The sequence below is a fragment of the Motacilla alba genome, chromosome 6, assembly GCF_015832195.1.
Source record: "Motacilla alba alba isolate MOTALB_02 chromosome 6, Motacilla_alba_V1.0_pri, whole genome shotgun sequence".
Taxonomy (NCBI): domain Eukaryota; kingdom Metazoa; phylum Chordata; class Aves; order Passeriformes; family Motacillidae; genus Motacilla; species Motacilla alba.
The window spans coordinates 26,887,237-26,900,455 of NC_052021.1; the positions used below are offsets into that span (position 1 = coordinate 26,887,237).

Consider the following 13,219-nt stretch of genomic DNA (forward strand, 5'->3'; position numbering starts at 1 on the left):
TTGCTGCATGTAACCAGACAAGGGCGAGAGTATTTTTTGGCTTTGGCATTCCTGGGCTATTTAAAGACAGTTTCTCTGTGGCTTGAGTTACAGCCCAGCAGGAAAGCTCATGCCTACATTTCTTCTTTGAATGTCCAAATCACGGCAGTGCAATACAGGAATAAAGTGACAAAATAAAAGATACTGTTTATACAAATGCAAATACTCTGCCTAAAGTAGCACAAGGTGTTAGTTTTCCCCTTGAGGTCTTCCTTCTAGATGTTGTTTTGAAATTATTACAAATGAGAGTTGGAAGAATTAAAACTGCATTTCACACATAAAAGAAAATGCATAAGATGTGATAGACAGAAACCTAACTGCTGCATGCATAGGAGAACTGCCCTAGTTCCCACAACTGGGTGCCTCCGGGGAATACCACTGGAGTATTAGAACTGATAGTTTTAAGAAGAGCATTCTGCAGTTTGTGGGTCAGAAGGGATTTTGAGTCAGAATTTTCCTCCTTTACCAAAGAAAAATATTTTGTTGCAACATGGATGTTGGAATAAGAGACACCTACTTTTCAAATTAAAAAATATAGTAAGATATGAGCTAGAAATGTACAACTATGAAATGTACAACTATGAAATGTACAACTCATATCAAGTTTGTGTTTCCAAGCAATAAGCAGTCCAGTATTTGTGTATTTGATCTGGTGACCAGCAGCAAGGCCACATCCCACACTCAGGGTTGCAAGGTGTTTGACCCAGGGGTGTTGGAGGTATCAAAAGGGGAAGCTCTGAACTCCACTCAGAAAAGTGAAATCCAGTGTTACATCCTGTGTTTTTATAACTCTCTTTGTGTAAGGAGCACATCACAGAAGCGAAGTCCCAGTAAAATGCTGCAGCCCACATCCTGATCATTGCTTCCAGCGTGAGTCTGTGTGCAGTGAGGGGAGTCAGAGCTTGAATCATCTTAGAAATCACATTGGAGGAGATGATTCAAGAGCTGGATTACATGAAAACTGAATATACCAGAGATGGAAATTATATATCAAATCTAAGAAAATGCAGGAAACATAAGGCCCTTGAAATTCTTACTGATGTTGAATAATTTGTTTCACTGCATTTGTGTTTTGTTTGTGAGCTTTTTAGTAGGTACTTTATAAAAGACTCTCAATACTGCTCACACAGAACCTTCTCTAGGTGTGGAATAACATTGATTTTTTTCCCCCTTCCACTCATAAAAATAGGGGATCAAAGAGGGAACTTGTTTTCAGTGTGCTGTGGTGTAACTCAGCAAACTCTCAACTACTGAATGTAAAGCCAGCCTGTCGGCTTTGCTTCCCTCTATAAAAGATGAACTATAGTACATTTAAAACCTAACATGGAGCTTTTGGCATATTTTTTCATTGTACACTTTTACACTGGTATATTTCTTCTGGTTGCAAAAGAGTTATTTCTGAGATGTAAGTAACATAAAATCAGAAGAAAAACCTCAATGGCTTTGTTGTAATTTTGTGCAGTCTCTAGAGTCTGCTTTTAGTATCATTTATGAGAAAACTGCTTAGGCTATTTTTTAGACTGTTTTGAAAAGGATAGTAAATAGATACAGTGTTTCACTGAAACATAGTGATTCTGTGTAATAATGAAAGACTGTTTCTTGTATGATTGTACAGCAATTTTCCCATTTTTCTAACGTTAAAAAAATTATTGGTTTATTGTAAAATAAATCCAGAGAGAATTTTGTCACTCATTTGAAAAGGATCCTGAATTAGTCTAATGGGAATTGCAGCTTAGCAAGATCTTTTTACACTTGTATAAATCCTCAGGCTTAGTAGTAAAATCTCATTTCAGTATTGAAAGCTTGATGGTGATGTTGTGTTGCCATGGAATCAAGCAAATGGGAAAAATTTTGGAATGCCCTGAAGGAACAGACTTTCAGAGCTGCATGTGCTCCAAAAAGCCCAAATACCGCTGGGTTTTCTCTTCCAGAAAAGGGAGATTCTATCCTGCTTCCATTGAAGCCAATGGGAGGCTTGCCACTGATCTCAGTAGGAGCGGGAGCATGCCTGAGTTTTGCAATCCATCTTTTTAAAGTCCTTAAACTGAAGTGTTTGCCATGCCAATGAGTCCAGGGAGGTGATTTGCATATGATGGCAAATGAGCAGAACCCTGGCTTTGTGTGAATAAGCTGCTGACCACGTTCGTGCATAGCAGCCTGCAGAGGAGAAAGAGCTGGCAGGACTCTTTTTTTCTAAAATAATGATTAGTCCTTCCTATGTTTAAATTCCTCATGAAGCTTCCAGCAGAGTTCAACAAAGTACCTGTTTGCTGGACAATTCTGTGCAGAGGAGGAGGGAGCAGGGACAAGGGGACTTCTTTTTACATCGGCTCTACCCTGGCTCTGTTCTCTGAGCTCATTTCCAGCGATTCCCATGATGTCACTTTTAGTAATGGAGACATGTTTACAAAAGAGTACACAGCATCCTCTTTAAAAAGAAACTTTCAACTTGGGGAGCATTACAAAAGTTAGGAAACCAAAAACTCTGTGAGGAGGGAGTAAAGATCCAGACAAAGGTTCTTTGTTTGCAGTGACCGAACTTGACCTCACATGACTATGAACAATAATGAATATGCAGTTTGGCAGTGGCAGAACTCAGTGTCAGCAGTATTGCCTTTGGTATACAATATATTAAGAGCACCTGAGAGTGGCAAGTGGCCACAAAATGGGTTGATAAGATTGTATGTAAAAATGGTTTGGGTATACTTAATATCTCCTTTCAAGACAAATGATTTTTTTCTTTTCTCTTTCATCCCCCTTATCTTGAGAATAAATACAAAATTGATTAGGAGTACAGTGACTCTCTCCTGTGAAATATATCGTGTTTCTGTAATTTTGAAAAGATAAGGGCATTTTAGCCCAAGCTGCTCCTAGCTTTTCCCTTGAACTTATTACTCACATTAGTACAAAAAAGGCTTTTGTTCTAACGGAAAGATCCACTATAACTAACTGGGTTGAAACCAGTATTACTAACTTTTACACTTCCAAACATAACACCATTTTTCTGTCAAGAAATTACACACATACTTGCATTTTGTACAAATCAGAAAATCCTAATTATCCAAAGGGATTTGCCAGCATTTTAAATTTAGCAATGAGCAATGTCAGAATTTGGAACAAGATTCTCCCATACTCGTGCCTTGAGCAATTATCTGCCATAACAATGCAGGCTTCCCCTTGCCTGCTGTGAGCAAAGGAGATGTATTATACAAGGGTGGTTACACTTTTCCACTTTTGTTTCTTGAGGGTATTTGCAAAGCTGACATTCTATCCAAGAACTGATTTTATGTGAAAAACAACAGATAAAGCAACTAATTTACTGCATATAGGCCCTAAATACCGTTCAATATTCCAAATTATTATCCACTTGTAAATCATTAAAAATTGGTATGTGTGGGGGACTCTGTTGTTTAAAGGATACACTGCATTTGCAGGTACTTCAAGCTTCACTAATTACTTTATTGTCAAGCCAAATAAACTTGACTTGTTGTCAATTTCTCTGCAAAAAGCAAAGACTTTCTTCTCATGTAGTTCCTTCTCCAGGAATCCAGAACTGCTTTCTACCCTTCCAAAAAAGAAAGCAAGGAATATAATAGAAAACAGAGAAATCTAAGATCTAAGGGCAGTATGGGCCATTTTGGAAAAAATGGCATCTCATAGAAAAATCACAAAATCATGATCTTATCAAATTTGCTGTGGCATCCTTGAGTCACAGAACTGTGAATTTTTCTAGAATAATACCACCCCTAATTAATATGAGGTTCTAGGCAAATGTTTCATCAGAGTCTGAAAAGGAGGCACTTTGCACTGCTCAGGTTTGCTCTGTTGTGCAGCTGTTGGCTTTAGAAGGACTTGTCACATCTTGTCAAGTACTGTAGATACTGGAAGTTGGGATCACAGACAGCTCTTTCAGCAACTTTGCACAAGAGGCTTTGCAGCAGTTGAATCACATGATATCCCACCCTCCCCTCATTTTCAGGTATTTGGGACCATAATCAAGGCACTGCTGGAGGGACACTGGAAGAGTCTTAATGCCTTTGGAGTGAAAGACACAAGACCTGATGGTTGGGAAACTTCCACAGAATTTTGGAGACATCTTCTGAAACAACTTGTGAGAGTTATGAAAGTGTCTGGGCATCAATTCTGCTCTGATGCAATGGTCCTGATGCAGTCTGCCATATATTCCAATGAAAGCTTTACACTCCCAATCCCTTATGTGATTATCTCATAGAGATGAACAGAGAGACACCTACAAAGGGCAACACTCCCTGCTCCCCAGTTTATCCAAGCAAACAAAATAGATTTGCTGATTTTGGCTTTGCAAAAAGCAAAAAGGAACTAAAAATCCCCATAGATGTCTAGATACATTTCCTTTGTGTAAGCCAGTTTCACTAAAAAATAGAAGGTCTCCAGGCTTTAGTTTACCATAGCTATACATAACTTATTTTATGTCATTGAAATTTTTTTTTGAACACAATCAACAAAAAGTAAACTACAAATGTTGTCTCAGCATGACAAAATTAACTGAGAACCCTGACAAAAAGCAGTTTTTTGCTTTTGGCCTTCGCTCTGCACTAATCTGTCTACACCAGTTGTTACATTCCAATTCTGACACTCAAATCGTGTTAAGCAATTTTCCCACAGTGTGTTTCCCAAACAAAGGCATTTTTCCCACTCCCACTTATGTGTCTCTTGCATCTGGGAACTGCAGAAAAATGTCCTTAAGTCCTAAGATCCAGCCAACCATTGAACTTGTATTACAATGATAGATTTCAAAAACTGTGGGTGATCAAAACTATACCAACTGACCCAGCAAAAGTGTACTTTTTCAGTTACTAAATTACAGATATTCAACTCATACCATGATAAAATCTTACACAGTTTTTTTTTCACTGTTTGAAGCATAACCTAATACTTTCCTAAGTATCTTATACCTTCATGAGAACAGAAATCTTTTTATTTGTATACCCTAAACTCTTAAATTGCCTAGTTATTGCAGGATATTCACCTGAAGTGGCAGAGGCCTTGAAAAGGTTATAATCTCTCTCTAGAAGATGATGTTTTTGCAGGTCCTGTCTTTCCCCTTTATAAAACAACAGAAGATATCACTAACTTGGTATTTCACGCATGACCAGCCATTGCTTCAGGAAACTTGCATGGGTCACAGCATGACAGGCTGGATGCATGAAGCTGCTTGTGGGCTAAGTCACCCCACAGCTCTTTCAGATTTAGGATAATGAAGGGTCATACCGACTTTATCCTTACTACACTTTCCCCTTTCATTGTTTCCACAGGATGAATAAAGCAAGAGTGGTTTCTGGAGGGTTCTGGTTTATTTTACCTTTACCTACAAAGAGAGACTAAATATTTCCAGAAGCAAAGTACAAAGTACCTCAGGCTGTAGGACAGGGATGTTTTGAGCCAGGTCTTTTGAGGGAGAGAAGTGTCTTTGTCATCAACTTAATGTCATCAACTTAACCTGAGGTACAAGTGAAGATTATATCAGATTTTGGCTTTAAAAGCCGTGTCTTTCAGAGACACAAAGTTACAAAGAAAAAACATTTCATCCAGCATAAAAAACCTGAGCAAATTTGAGCACCTGTTTATCAGCATAATTTACTGAAAGCATTACAGTAGTTCAGGGTAAACTAGAATTGCTGTTAACAGGCAATAGAACTCAGGCTGAAAGACAAGAAGAGGAGCCTCCTGAAGCCACAATGTCTTATTTCTTCTGGGGAAAAACATTAGCAAACTGCAGATAACCACCTCTGCATTTTGTGACTGAACTTAATTAGTGTTATGCATTGACTATACTGGTATAATAGAATCATAGAATCTTAAAGGTTAGGAAGGAACCTTGAAGGTTATCTAGTCCCAAGTCCCCCTACCATGGGCAGGGACATGTCCCCGTAGACCAAATTGCTCAAGGCCTCATCCAACCTGGCCTTGAACACTTCCAGGATTGGAGCATCCACAACCTCCCTTAGCATCCCGTTCCAGTATCTCACCACCCTCCCAGTGAAGAACTTTTTCCTAATATCTAACCAAAGTTTCCCTTCTTTCAGTTTGTAAATATGATCATGATAATTATAATAATAAGTGATAAATGTTGTATTTATATTATGAAATACAAAAAGTAATGAGCAGACCAGTGCACTTTGAATGCACATTCAGAAATCTGCTTTAGTGGTCAAAATGTACTGGGCATTGCCTGTGGCTCTTCCTTGCAAAAAGTTTTCTTCTCATCCTGAGCTACTGCAGTGACTCTGAGATTAAACTGAGCTTCCCCAATCAAGCTCAGTTGTGTTTCCCCACCAGCTTTTTTCACAAAAGAACTTTCTGTGCATTTTCACCTGTGACATTGCTCAGATACATTTCTTGTGAATAGTTAGTGTTTAGTATTTCTTACATAACATGCACGTAGAATGTGCTAATTAAATTAATGCATAAAAAGCACTTGGGAAGCACCAGCTAGATCAGAAACTGGGGAAAGCTCCTGTGCAAGTTATTTCTGGAACAGTCTTCCAAGAGAAGTATGTTGCAAATATCAGCCCCAAGTCCAACCTACATTATGGCATCATCTGACATTTTTGACCATTCCTCATTCAGTTTCAGCTCTTCTGGTAGATCATTAGTATGTATGGACCAGGAGGTACCATCAGGAATCCTACCCAGTATGATGAAACATGAAGCAAAATTTCATAGCTTGTTTACCCAAGCAACACCTGTTACTAAAAATAACTTGGTTACTATATTTTAACTAATACTTCAAGGACTGGCATAGATACCTTATCTGCTTCTGATCAGCCCTCAAAATAAGAGCCAATACATTTTGAAATATTATTTCTTTTCTAATCTAGGCATTTTTAAATCTCGTAAGAAGGCAGATGTGGAGAAAAAGTCATCCATGTCTGTACTTAAAATATTTGGAAGCAGAACAATGCACAATTAAAGAGTCTGTGTGGCATTTTGCATCTTTATGGTCAGTAGCATAATCCACTGTGTCTTTGCTTCTCGGCTTTTTTTATTCCTCTGGGGACCCTATGTAGATGTTTCCTGACCATAGATATATGTGATATCCCAGTGGTCAGTTAATATTTAGAATTATGAGAGGCTGCATACAAAGTAAGGAGTGCATTTTCAGAGGACCACACTAGAAAATATAACCTGGTGGAGCCCTCCAGTGAAGAAGTGCCTTAATTAAAATTAAATACAAGAAAAAGGGCTAAAACAGTAAATTTAGTATATATATTAAAAAACCTCCCTCTTTTGAATGTTGTATGAATGTTGTATGTCGTCTAATCTCTATTTACATGTTATTTGTATGTCAGCTTGTATAGCCTGAGATCCTTGGGGTAAAATCATAGCATAGCAAAATCCAATAGCAAATCTCCCCCCTTGACCAGAAAAGCTGCACCACAGTGGTGTATGATACAAATATCACAAAACTTATATACTCTATTATAGGACAACCACAGGCACTTTCTGAGCCCTACTTGAGCTTATAGTCCACACTTCTGTATTAACCAAGCACATAACTTACACAGGGAGCACTTAATGAATGTAAAATTAATTCAGCCGAGAGTAACCTTTGAAACCACGCTCGCACTATCAGCTGTGGTTTGTGCAGGACACCTCAGGGAGCTGCAATCTATGCATCCTTACGTAACAGGCATTAAGAAGCAGTTACACAACTTAATGCAAACACCACCGGCACATGAAAATCCATGGCACACACAGGATCTTGAGTAATCATCAAAGCAGTGCCAGAAAGTAAATTCTACCTGCAGAAAACGGGTTTTTGTGTTAAATCCATTTCCTGGGATGCTCTGTAGTTCTGTTGCCGGTGGCCTTAATAGTCTGCCACAAAGTGGATTTTCATTGTGAAGTTTTAATCCTTCATAACCTGTAATAACCTGCCAGAAAATGTGTGTGCAATTCAACTCATATCTTTACTGACTGCAATAATAAACTTTTGGTCTAAAACAAACAGTTCATTAGCAAACAGATACTTTTGTGCACTGAGGTTACTTGGGCCTCTCTCCTCCTGTCACACAATTTTTCACTCACTGTTCAGACCCTTAGAGTTTGATGTCTGAGTATGTCTTTATGATGCCAGGGCACTGCAGCTTTCTCAAATTTAGTACCGGGGTAGAACATACTCTGTTTTTTAGTTCACAAAGTTTATTAGTCCTATAATGAAAACTGTTAATTCAGGCAATACTTTAATCTCAGAGGTTAACTTAGGTTACAGTGCATGCCTAAAGTCTGGCAGTTATGGCTCTCCACATCTCTATTCTAAACTGAAGAAATGGTATCTGTTATCTTTGCACTACCTTCAGAATATTTTCTAAAGTTGATGTAATTTCTTGATAAATATGTTTCATTTTTAATGAAAGGATCATTCCAAGCCCCACTTTAGATACTTCACAGTGCAGAAGTTGAAGTGCTATACAAAGTATTATATGGGACAGAATCTGGTCCCTTTTACATCAATAGAGATTGGGATGACTCCAGATTTCCACTGGTATAACAAAGTAGATTTTTTTTCCTCAGCCAAGAGGAACAGAGATGGCAAGACATAACTGTGGTCAGAAATTCTATTTGAAAGATGAGTAGTTTATCACAGTTTAAGTAGATGACATCTTTAGAAAACACTCAAGAATTTAAAACACCATTAGGCCTCAGATAAGATACAGGTGGTGTTTTTTAGTCTATGGCATTGCTTGCTTCCTTGACTGATGTGTTCATAATGGATAAAGACGTGATGTTTTTGAATCAAATCTATTTAAACAGCAATAAAATAATAATGCTGGATAACTAAGGCAGACAGGGTTGGACTGGACTAAGAGGGATAGCAGAGCTGAAAGAAGTTTGGGGTTTACCTTTTTCACAGCCGATAAAAATCTACATATCCAACTTTTCTTCTAACCCCACCCAATCATTTTATTTGCCCTGTCGAGTATGCTGTTTTAGTCTTCCATCTCTCCAAACACAATCACTTGGAAATGCTGAAATAGATACATTCAGTCCCTGAAAAACCTACCCAACAAAGCCCAAAGACCAGGTTTAAGAAGACCTGAACCTTCCTTGTTCATTTTTTCCATTTTATTCCCACCTCTCAAGAAAACACACCATTCCTTTGGGATCTTTTGGTTAAAACATGCTGGTGGCAAAATATATCCCTCTCATCAGGGAGGTGTGCAGAGATTTAGAGAGGGGAAATGATCCACCTGAAAGAGAAGTCCTCATCAACCATCACACTGGAACAACTGTAGTGGCAGTGGAAGGGCGTGAGGAGTAACTGAGGGAGGGGCAGGAGCTGTGCAGAGTAGCAGAGCCATTAGAAGAAGTGTCTGAGCTGTGCTCAGACAGTCACATCCCATTGCTTGTGAGGAGTAGCATTGCTTCCTGTTATTGAAGGGGAGCATAAACATGGGGGAGGGAGAGCCCCTGAATGAAAAGAGACTTCGTGGAAAATGATGTCAAAGTGTGGCTTTAAAAAGTACATCTTTTACATGATTATCCAGGTTGAGGTTTAATTTTGTTTTCTGGGAGTAAAAAGAGGAAAATAGCTTAAATACTGATAATTTATCTTTTCTCTCATTTAAATTCCCAGTTTAAAAAAATAAATAAAACCAGCTTGTTTTCATGCCAACAATTCAATTTACCAGAATATATTTGTATTAATCCCCTAATTAAAACTACATTGCATTTGTATTGTAAACTACATTTGCATTGCCTTTAGGCAATAGTAATGTCAATAGGATTCATCACCAAAGCATTATTTTCTTGATCAAGGTGTTTTCCTGAAGTATTGCTACAAGGTACATCCAATTCAGCCATGCTTGAGAAAACTGTAATTGTGTTTGACAGGAACATCATTCTTTCCTTAATGAAATAGGTTTCCAAAGTGGTTTCTACCACCTACGGTTTGGAAACCAGTGTGCTGCCATATAGGATGTCTTCTTTCCTTGCCTACTATTGGCAAACTGCCATTTTATCTCTATATGCTCAGGTAAACCTCTACTTACAAACTAAAGGATCTATGAGTACAGGAAAAAAATCTGGGAAATGTGATGAAGCATTTATGTATCATCTTCTGACCTTCATATCTTAATTTTTTAAGTGCTCTTTTTACTGGTTATTCCAGAACTGTCTGTCATCTACAACATCCTAATTGTATTGTTTTAAATAACAGTTACATACAAACATCATTCCACAGACTTATTTTAAATCCGGAATTTCTCGTGCTCAATTAAAAAATAGCAAAGAAGGAACACATAAAAAGATAACTGTAAAACAGGCAGTGATTCAGAAAAAAATTAGGCTGCTCTGCTTCACATATTGCTCCATTCTAATACACCTGAGAAACATTTATTTTCTCATTTATTTTCTGCAAGTATCCTGAGCACTGTATGGGACCTCTAATTGTATTTTCTTTTATGCATAAAATATAGCAAAAAAACTAGTGCATTACCATGGCCTGCCAATCCAGCCACATATGTATGTGGTCATGAGAAAGGACGTATATAAAAATCTCCTGGATAAAGAATGATTCATCCATAGAGAGGAGGTACCCAGGAGAGGTGCCAGGGATGATGTCTGTCCTCTGCTATTTTATCTGTCTCGCTGAGGCAGTTACAGCTCCCATTACTGTGATACCAGAATATATAAGGGCATACAGCTGTTCTTACAACACTCAAATGGGATCGACAGATAACGTGGGTTATCCTGGGTCAGAAGTTTGAAGAAGATCATTGCACAAGCTTCACATGCTCTTGATAGGTAGAAGGTGTTTATTGACCATTCCTATGTAAATCATCACCTAACCTCATTCCCAAAACATCCAATTGTTTCTCAAGCATTCATGCTAAAATAGTTAAGAAGTCCCATCTTGGAAGTGTTACTGGGCATGAACCAATGGCTGAAATGATTTGTAGCAACTTCTTTCAGTGCACAACAACTGCTCTTCCGCTATGGTTGTCAAGATAAATACATTCCATAACAAGGCTTCTGAATGTCCATTCCAGTCAGTCATTTTAATCACAGGGTGCTGAGTAAGACTGTATTTCCCCCATTGTCCATGTGGTCATAAAATACTAATTTCTAATTAGATTAAGATGTTGTTAAGCTACTCATGCCTCTAGGTTTTCACAGTTTGATTATCAGATCATGCTTTAAGGCAACATTATACCTGAAACTGATTTGGAAGCAAAACATCCCTGTTTACATACATGAAGAAGTCATCCCCAAACTATAAATATATGAATATGATCTTGTTAATTTACTGAAGCTAGCAGTGACATTTCTGCATGGGACACTGGCATGTTACCATCTACTCTGAGTGATGTAAGTTGAATTTGATGACTGGATGTCACCTGGTAGCTTCCCCTGTAGAGGTACCCATTGCTGCTGGGTTGAGTAACACAGTAGTCCATAAATTCTATACAGATGCTTCACCACAAGTGGAGGAATAATGTTCTTTATGCAATTGTTTATGATTCTCAGTCAGAAATTTTCAGTATTTTCATAATTATCTTTAACTGTTAAATAGCAGAATACTTACCAACCTGGTAGGATGTTGGGTAGGATAATTAACTGTTATTTGGAGATACTCTTAGACTGATGAATGTTAAGTCCTGCAAGAGAGAGAAACATGTGATCCACTGAGATTTGATTAACACACACCTATGTCATCATTTCTGCAGCCTTTACAGCAAGAAACAAGCAAGGCTGGATTGCTCAATTAATAACAGGTTTGGATAACACCTGTCAATGAAATGTTATGTGTCCCATATGTTGACATATTTTCCATTAAAACACCTCATTTTACAGTCCCATCCAAACGTTTTTCATTCAGTACCATCTTTCTAACACAGTAGATTACTTTATTGCCCATCTTTTGAAAGCTGGACCAGATGACCTCTAAAGGTCCTGTCCAACCTGAACTATTCTCTGATGCCAATTCAAGTTCATGCTCAATAAGCTTAGGCAGCATTAATTAGCTTCAGACTTCGTGATAATGCTTTTAAAAGAATTTCACTAAGACAACTTATATCTTTTTATTCTTGATTCTAAAGCCACAAGAGTATGTTGTAGCTACCTAGACAAAATCCTCATGACAGAAAACCTGCAACCAATAAAGGTACCAAGGAAAAAGCATACAAGAACAAATGCCACGAAGTTCCACAGCACCAAATGTGCCAAAGACCCATTCTGCAGCAGCACCATTGAAGCAATGTAGTGAAGGATATTTTCAGCATGTATTAAATACATTTTAACATTTACTGGTGACAATTCAAAGTTAATTAAAATCAGAGGGGTTGGACTGAAACTGATTTCAACTATGTTAGAGAGTTTCATACAATGCACCTGTTCAGGTGACTTTGGAAAGCTTCCACCTTTCATATCTTCATGCTGAAATATCTTGGCTATTTCGGCTGTAACCAATATGAGTTTAATACTAATTTAATGCATTAACCTTAATATGGTGCAGTCAGATGTAGGAGCCAACCAAATCAAAAGTCTTTTTAGCAGGTTTTAGTAGTGTCTTGCGCTAGAGCTGGTTGGATATTTTTGAATGAAAAAATGGATGGAATTATTACATAAAGTTAATCTTTATGGGGAATTTTTGTTGTTAATCATCTCTCATTTTAATCTAAAAACAGGAGCAATTTTGTCCCAATCACTTGCTGAAAAAGGAAGACGTCAGCTCAGAAATTCTGCAACACTGATGCAGAAAGAGGACGAGCTCATAGTTTAATAGTGATAGCTTGATATCAACAGTATCATTGTGTTTCGAGAGAGATGCAGTCCAAGGGCAGCATCCTGCCTTCATTCTCCTCTCCACACCAGGATCCTTGTCATATGTTCTGCAACACTTGGCCTGGTATAATGCACCTTGAGAGATTTTGTCTGAGATAGGAGTCCATGCACCTAAATGCATCTCCCCAGGTCTCTGCAGTGATATTTCTGAATAGGAAGGCTTTTCGGTTTTCTCTCTTTGAAATCTGTGGATGAATTTGTGATCACAGACAAACTTTTCTCTGTTCTGTTTACATGAACACAATTGCACATACACAGAGCAATATTACCAATAAGTTTGGACATGCAGAGAAGTTTGAGGCAGAAAAGCACTAATAGATTATATTAATACAAATTAAAGTCCTGACCCTCA

General features: G+C 38.0%; 1 long non-coding RNA gene across 4 annotated transcripts in view; it reads right to left on the bottom strand.

Moving 5' to 3' along the window:
• Positions 1 to 11,441: 11,441 nt before the first annotated feature.
• Positions 11,442 to 13,219, bottom strand: part of LOC119702627 — a 42,278-nt gene continuing 40,500 nt past the window's right edge. For all 4 annotated transcript variants that reach the window (XR_005257402.1, XR_005257401.1, XR_005257404.1 and 1 more), the window contains one exon: positions 11,442 to 11,681. This is a non-coding gene — a long non-coding RNA (uncharacterized LOC119702627). The remainder of the gene's footprint in view (positions 11,682 to 13,219) is intronic.